The sequence below is a fragment of the Triticum aestivum genome, chromosome 2D (assembly GCF_018294505.1).
Source record: "Triticum aestivum cultivar Chinese Spring chromosome 2D, IWGSC CS RefSeq v2.1, whole genome shotgun sequence".
Classification (NCBI taxonomy): domain Eukaryota; kingdom Viridiplantae; phylum Streptophyta; class Magnoliopsida; order Poales; family Poaceae; genus Triticum; species Triticum aestivum.
In genome coordinates, this window is record NC_057799.1 from 148,220,051 (window position 1) to 148,228,808 (window position 8,758).

The window sequence follows — 8,758 nt, forward strand, 5'->3', positions numbered from 1 at the left end:
GCCTCTCTCCCCTTCCCCATCTGGATCGGGGAAGAGGAGCCAGATCCCGCGCCGCCCCGCGCCCCTGACGCCGGCGCCCATCCCCGGCGCCACCCCGATGCCCCACCTCGCCGCTCGCTGGACTGCCCCGCCCCGCCTCTCCATCGCCGCCCAACTCCCCTGCAACGGGGGTGAGAAACCCATTCCCCCTGCTTCCCTTTCCCCGCTGTCCCACACGTCCACCGTCGCGCTCGGCCATCGCCAACCTCGCAGCCCGCGCGCCTCTCTCCCTACGGCCTCGCCCGCGGTCGCTGCCGCCGCGCTCAGCGCGCCGGCTGATACGTCACCATCGTATCTACTTTTCCAAACACTTTTGCCCTTGTTTTGGACTCTAACTTGCATGATTTGAATGGAACTAACCCGGACTGACGCTGTTTTCAGCAGACTTTCCATGGTGTTATTTATGTGCAGAAACAAAAGTTCTCGGAAAGACCTGAAACTCCACGAAACATCTATTTGGAAAATAAGAAAAATACTGGAAGAAAAATCCACGTCAGGGGGCCCACACCCTGTCCACGAGGGTGAGGGGCGCGGCTGCCCCCCAGGGCGCGCCCCCCTACCTTGTGGGCCTCCTGACGCTCCACCGACCTCAACTCCAACTCCATATATTCACTTTCGGGGAGAAAAAAATCAGAGAGAAGGATTCATCGCGTTTTACGATACGGAGCCGCCGCCAAGCCCTAAAACCTCTCGGGAGGGCTGATCTGGAGTCCGTTCGGGGCTCCGGAGAGGGGGATTCGTCGCCGTCGTCATCATCAACCATCCTCCATCACCAATTTCATGATGCTCACCGCCGTGCGTGAGTAATTCCATCGTAGGCTTGCTGGACGGTGATGGTTTGGATGAGATCTATCATGTAATCGAGTTAGTTTTGTTAGGGTTTGATCCCTAGTATCCACTATGTTCTGAAATTGATGTTGCTATGACTTTGCTATGCTTAATGCTCGTCACTAGGGCCCGAGTGCCATGATTTCAGATCTGAACCTATTATGTTTTCATGAATATATGTGTGTTCTTGATCCTATCTTGCAAGTCTATAGTCACCTACTATGTGTTATGATCCGGCAACCCCGAAGTGACAATAATCGGGACCACTCCCGGTGATGACCATAGTTTGAGGAGTTCATGTATTCACTATGTCTTAATGCTTTGTTCCGGTACTCTATTAAAAGGAGGCCTTAATATCCCTTAGTTTCCATTAGGACCCCGCTGCCACGGGAGGGTAGGACAAAAGATGTCATGCAAGTTCTTTTCCATAAGCACGTATGACTATATTCGGAATACATGCCTACATTACATTGATGAATTGGAGCTAGTTCCGTGTCACCCTATGTTATGATTTTTACATGATGAACCGCATCCGACATAATTCTCCATCACCGATCCAATGCCTACGAGCTTTTCACAAATTGTTCTTCGCTTATTTACTTTTCCGTTGCTACTGTTACAATCACTACAAAATACCAAAAATATTACTTTTTGCTACCGTTACTTTTGTTACCGTTACCACTACTATCATATTACTTTGCTACTAAACACTTTGCTGCAGATACTAAGTTATCCAGGTGTGGTTGAATTGACAACTCAACTGCTAATACTTGAGAATATTCTTTGGCTCCCCTTGTGTCGAATCAATAAATTTGGGTTGAATACTCTACCCTCGAAAACTGTTGCGATCCCCTATACTTGTGGGTTATCAAGACTATTTTCTGGCGCCGTTGCCGGGGAGCATTGCTCTATTCTTTGAGTCACTTGGGATTTATATCCGCTGGTCACTATGAAGAACTTGAAAGACGAGAAAACAAAAATGTATCCCTCAACTACGAGGGGAGGTAAGGAACTGCCATCTAGCTCTGCACTTGATTCACCTTCTGTTTTGAGTAAGCTTGCGACACCTAAACCTGCTTCTGCTATTCGTTCTGATATGTCGCGTGTTATTGATGATGCCACTTCTGCTATGCATGATACTTATGATGAAACTATTTCTATGCTTGATACTACTGTGCCACTTGGTGAATTTCTTGATGAACAAATTCCTAGGGTTAGAGAGAAAGAAATTATTGAAACTGATAATATTGATGATAGTGATGATGAAGAATCGCCTGTTATTCCCGAGGGTTATGTTTTTGAAAAAGAAGCTGCTTTAGCTATTTTAGCTTGCAAAGATAGATACGAGCTCAAGAGGTTATTAGCTAAATGGATGCAGCAATCTCTTAATGCTAGAATGAAACCTGACCCTGCTTTTGCTACTTCACCTATCTGTGTTACTGATAAGGATTATGAATTCTCTGTTGATCCTGATATAATTACTTTGGTTGAGTCTGATCCTTTTCATGGCTATGAACCTGAAATTGTTGTGGCACATCTTACTAAATTAAATGATATAGCCACCCTGTTCACTAATGATGAGAAATCTCGCTACCTTTATATCCTTAAAATATTCCCGTTCTCATTAAAGGGTGATGCTAAGATATGGTTTAATTCTCTTGATCCTGGTTGTGTGTGTAGTCCCCAGGATATGATTTATTACTTCTCTGCTAAATATTTCCCTGCTCATAAGAAACAAGCTGCTTTAAGGGATATATACAACCTTGTGCAAATTGAAGAAGAGAGTCTCCCACAAGCTTGGGGGAGGCTTCTCAAGTTACTTAATGCTTTGCCTGATCATCCTCTTAAGAAAAATGAAATACTTGATATCTTTTATAATGGACTAACCGATGCTTCCAGAGATTACCTGGATAGTTGTGCTGGTTCTGTTTTCAGGGAAAGAACACCGGATGAAGCTGAAATTCTATTGAATAATATGTTGAAAAATGAAAATAATTGGACACTTCCCGAGCCAGCTTCTGAGCCTATTCCTAAACCAACTCCAAAGAAGAGAGGTGTTCTATTTCTCAGTCCTGAAGATATGCAAGAGGCAAAGAAATCTATGAAAGAAAAAGGTATAAAAGCTGAAGATGTTAAGAATTTACCTCCTATTGAAGAAATACATGGTCTTAATTTACCGCCTGTTGAAGAAACATATGATCTTAATCCATTACCTATTGAAGAAACTCATGGTCTTGATAACCCGACATAGGTAGTAAAGGTAAATTCTCTCTATAGATTTGATGAAGGTGATATTCCTCACTATAAGTCTGCTAGACAATGCTTAGAAGAGTTTGATAATTTTATTGTCAAACAAGAAAACTTCAATGCTTATTTTGGTAGACAATTCAAATATAATTCCGATATGCTTGAGCACTTGGGTGATTATATGTCTAGAGTTAAAGGTGAACTTAAACTCATTAGTAAACATGCTTCCATGGTTACCACTCAAGTAGAACAAGTACTTAAAGCTCAAAATGATTTGCTCAATGAATTAAATAGTAAGAATAATGATTATGCTGTTAGAGTGGCTACTAGAACTGGTAAGATGACTCAGGAACCTCTGTATCCTGAAGGCCACCCTAAGAGAATTGAGCAAGATTCTCAAAGAAATAATATTGATGCACCTAGTCCTTCTAAAAAGAAGAAAAACAAAAATGATAGGACTTTGCATGCTTCTAGTGAACCTATTGCTGAACCACCTGAGAATCCAAATGATATCTCTATTTCTGATGCTGAAACACAATCTGGTAATGAACATGAACCTAGTGAAAATGTTAATGATGATGTTCGTGATGATGCTCAACCTAGTAATGATAATGATATAGAAATTGAACCTGCTGTTGATCTTGATAACCCACAATCAAAGAATCAACGTTATGATAAGAGAGACTTTGTTGCTAGGAAACATGGTAAAGAAAGAGAACCATGGGTTCAGAAACCCATGCATTTTCCTCCCAAGCCATCCAAGAAAAAGGATGATGAGGATTTTGAGCACTTTGCTGAAATGATTAGACCTATCTTTTTGCGTATGCGATTAACTGATATGCTCAAAATGAATCCTTATGCTAAGTATATGAAAGATATTGTTACTAATAAAAGAAAGATACCGGAAGCTGAGATTTCCACCATGCTTGCTAATTACACTTTTAAGGGTGGAATACCTAAGAAACTAGGAGATCCAGGAGTACCTACTATACCATGCTCCATTAAAACAAACTATGTTAAAACTGCTTTATGTGATCTTGGAGCCGGTGTTAGTGTTATGCCTCTCTCTTTATATCGTAGACTTGATTTGAATAAGTTGACACCTACTGAAATATCTTTACAAATGGCCGATAAATCAACTGCTACACCTGTCAGTATGTGTGAGGATGTGCCTATTGTGGTTGCAAACGTTACTATTTTAACGGACTTTGTTATTCTTGATATTCCCGAGGACGATAGTATGTCTATTATTCTTGGAAAACCTTTTTTGAATATGGCAGGGGCTGTTATTGATTACAACAAAGGCAATGTCACTTTTCATGTTAATGGTAATCAGCATACGGTACACTTTCCGAGGAAACAACCTCAAGTTCATAGTATCAACTCTATTGGAAAAATTCCATCGATTATCTTTGGAGGTTTTGAATTTCCTCTTCTTACTGTCAAGAAGAAATATGATATTCTTATTATAGGGGATGTGCATATCCCCGTTGAGGTAACATAGTGTTATTTGAAATTTCTCCGGTTCCATGTTATTCGGAATGAGTTTGTTAACAAGACCTGATCAACCTTGTTAATGGATTCCTTTTGGTGAGCATGAGATGGATGAAACTAGAAGGCACAACCTTCTGTACCCTCTTTCTACTTTCTGTTATTTAGTTGAAATAAAGTAAAAATAGTATTTTTCTGTCTGTTTTCTGATTTACCCGTGCAATATAAAAATACCCCGAAAATAAAAGTTATCCAAATGCCCTGAAAATGGAATATGATTTTTTCTGGAATATTTGAGAATATCTGGCACTGAGAACACAGCAGGAGGGGCAAGCACCTGGCCACGAGGGTGGAGGGCGCGCCTACCCCCCTAGGCACGCCCCCTACCTCGTGGGCCCACGGTGGCCCCCCTCCACTTATTCCTGCACCCACACACTCCTTCTTCCTCCCAAAAAAATCACCATCCAGCTCAAGCACGAGTTCTAGCTCATTTTGCTGCGATTTTCGATCTCCTTGCTCAAAGCACCTCTCACAAAACTGCTTGGGGGGATTGTTCCTTGGTATGTGAGTCCTCCATTGGTCCAATTAGTTTTGTTCTAGTGCTTTATTCATTGCAAATTTGTGCTGCCTAGGTGACCATGTTCTTGAGCTTGCATGTCAAATTTATATGGTTCCAAGTAGTTCTAATGCTTGATATAGGCTCTAGTCACTTGTAGGAGTAGTTGCTATCAATTTTGATGAGCTTGGTTCACTTTTTATTGAAGTTACTAAAAATTTCAGAAATTTTTAGAAAATAATGAAGAGATTTTTGAGGGGCTCATCGAGCCGAAGCTCGAAGGAAAAGCAAAGTGAAGAAGCACAGAGGCCCAAATATAATTTGCCTCGCACCGCGGAGGTTCGGCCGTGTGAATGGCCTTCCGATGATTTCTTGAGAGAAGCCGGGATTTATGATGATTTCTATTCATTGGCTGAGAATGCAGGCCTCACCGACTTCCTCCGCAATCAACACAACCAGTATCTCTTACTCACCAATACTTTTGTGCAAAACTTCTACTATTATCCTAAGGAAACACCTCCTTCAGTAGAGTTTCATTTATATGATGTTGTTAAGAAGATGCCACTAGATGAATTTTGCAAGGTTTGCAAAATACCTTTTGAGGGTAGTTTAGATGAACCACATCGTAAAGATGTGGACGGGTTTATTGACACTATTACTGTAGGGGAAACTAGGAAGGTTTCCGATGCAAGAATCACTAGCATACATTTTCCTGTTTTACGCTACTTTGCCATATTTGCTAGTCGTTGCTTAATTGGCCGCGGAAACTGTGGAAACCTTAGTGTTCCCGATATTATCATTTTGTTCCATGGTTTATTCCGCGATAACACTGTTAGTATGGGCGGTATTATTGCTAAATGGTGAAGTTTGAACCGTACAAAGGGCCCCATCTTTGGAGGTATTTACGCTTCACGCCTTGCTGCACATTATAACATACCTATTAGGCACTATGAAAAAGAAGAAAAATTGCTGCCCAATGCTTATTTAGACTATAAGAGTATGATAGCGCATGACTTTATTGTTAAGAATAGGGAAGGGGCGCTTAAATACAAATTGTTCTTTGACAAACATCACCCTGAGACTATTACCTTGCCTGCTCCCTCCTTGTTTAATTTATCTATAGGTCCGTATCTGGTTCCGTGGGCGGCTGCACCAGCCACGGAGCCGGAACCACAATTTGAGCCTCCACGACATCTAACTACCAGTGGGATCCGGAGATGCTTTCCAGCCAGTGGCAATCAGAGTCTTCTTCATCTCAGTACGACCCCGGCTACAACTACGGATATCCGCCAGGCCATCCGTGGCAATGAACCAACTTAGGCCAAAAGCCTAAGCTTGGGGGAGTACATATTTCCCACTGACATTACATTTATGTTCACACACTCATTGCTAGATGTCGGTGCTCATACTCTTTCACTGTAATATCCATGCTAGTTTATTTTCTTTTTCTTGCTTTCTTCTTGTGTGTTTGTTAAACCTTAAGAAAAAACAAAAAAAATTAGTAATAGCTTTTAGCTAGTTTACTTTTCTTGCTCTAGTAGTAATAATTAAAAAGAAAACCCAAAAAGATTTCCCATTCTTCTTTTTGCTTGTTGGGAGCTTTCCCGTGTAAATAGTTTTATTTCTTTTCTTTTCTTTGGGGGGCGATAGGAGAAGACCATGATTAAATTGTTGAAGTGGCTCTTATATGCATTATTGTTGATTTAACCAAGAGCCCATATTGCCTTGTCTTCTCCTGTTTATTGAATGTTCGCAGATTCCAGCTTAGTCCAATGCACGTGCACTCTTATTATTATTCGCATCGTTCGGTCGTGCAAGTGAAAGGCAATTATGACGATATATGATGGACTGACTGAGATGAGAAAAGCTGGTATGAACTCGACCTCTCTTGTTTTTGTAAATATGATTAGTTCATCATTCCTGATTCAGCTTATTATGAATAAACATGTTTGCAATGACAATTAGAGATCATAGTTGCTTATGCCATGCTTGATTAGCTATGAGTTATAATGGTTTACCTTGCGTGCCAACATGCTATTAAAATGGTTGTGATGTGGTATAGTGGGGTGGTATCCTCCTTTGAATGATTTAAGTGACTCGACTTGGCACATGTTCACGCATGTAGTTGAAACAAATCAACATAGCCTTCACGATATTTATGTTCATGGTGGATTATATCCTACTCATGCTTGTACTCGATATTTATTAATTTTAATGCATGTTCATGACTGTTGTCGCTCTCTAGTTGGTCGCTTCCCAGTCTTTTGCTAGCCTTCACTTGTACTAAGCGGGAATACTGCTTCTGCATCAAATCCCTTAAACCCCAAAGTTATTCCAGATGAGTCCACTATACCTTCCTATATGCGGTATCTACCTGCCGTTCCAAGTAAATTTGTATGTGCCAAACTCTAAACCTTCAAATGAAATTCTGTTTTGTATGCTCGAATAGCTTATGTATCAACTAGGGATGTCCATATCTTCCATGCTAGGTGGGTTATTCTCAAGAGGAGTGGACTTCGCTCCTCACTCACGAGAAAATGGTTGGTCACCGGGATGCCCAGTCCCATGCTTTATGCAAACTAAATCAAAATAATTGCAAACAAAACTCCCCCTGAGACTGTTGCTAGTTGGAGGCACTCGTTGTTTCGAGCAAGCCATGGATTGATGCTTGTTGGTGGAGGGGGAGTATAAACTTTACCATATTGTTTGGGAACCGCCTATAATGTGTGTAGCATGGAAGATATCGCCATCTCTTGGTTGTTATGTTGACAATGAAAGTATGCCGCTCAAAATATTATTTATCTCTATTTTAAAATCGAGCTTTGGCACCTCTACAAATCCCTGCTTCCCTCTACGAAGGGCCTATCTATTTACTTTTATGTTGAGTCATCACCCTCTTATTAAAAAGCACTAGCTGGAGAGCGCAGCTGTCATTTGCATCCATTACTATTAATTTATATTGGCTATGAATATGACTGGATCTCTTTTACCATGAATTACAATGTCTAGTCAGTCCTTGATCTTTAAAGGTGCTCTACATTTATGTTTTGCGGTCTCAGAAAGGGCTAGCGAGATACCATCCTATTATATCATATCATGATTGTTTCGAGAAAGAGTTGTCATCCGAGATTTATTATTATTGCTCGCTAGTTGATTATGCCATTGACATGAGTAAACATGAGATCTAAGAGTTATTGTGAATGTGCTTAGTCATAATCTTTGCTGAAAACTTGAATGCTGGCTTTACATATTTACAACAACAAGAGCAAACAGAGTTTGTAAAAGTTTTTCTTTATCACTTTCAGTTTATCAACTGAATTGCTTGAGGACAAGCAAAGGTTTAAGCTTGGGGAGTTGATACGTCTCCGTCGTATCTACTTTCCCAAACACTTTTGCCCTTGTTTTGGACTCTAACTTGCATGATTTGAATGGAACTAACCCGGACTAACGTTGTTTTCAGCAGACTTTCCATGGTGTTATTTATGTGCAGAAACAAAAGTTCTCGGAATGACCTGAAACTCCACGGAACATCTATTTGGAAAATAAGAAAAATACTGGAAGAAAAATCCATGTCAGGGGGCCCACACCCTGTCCACG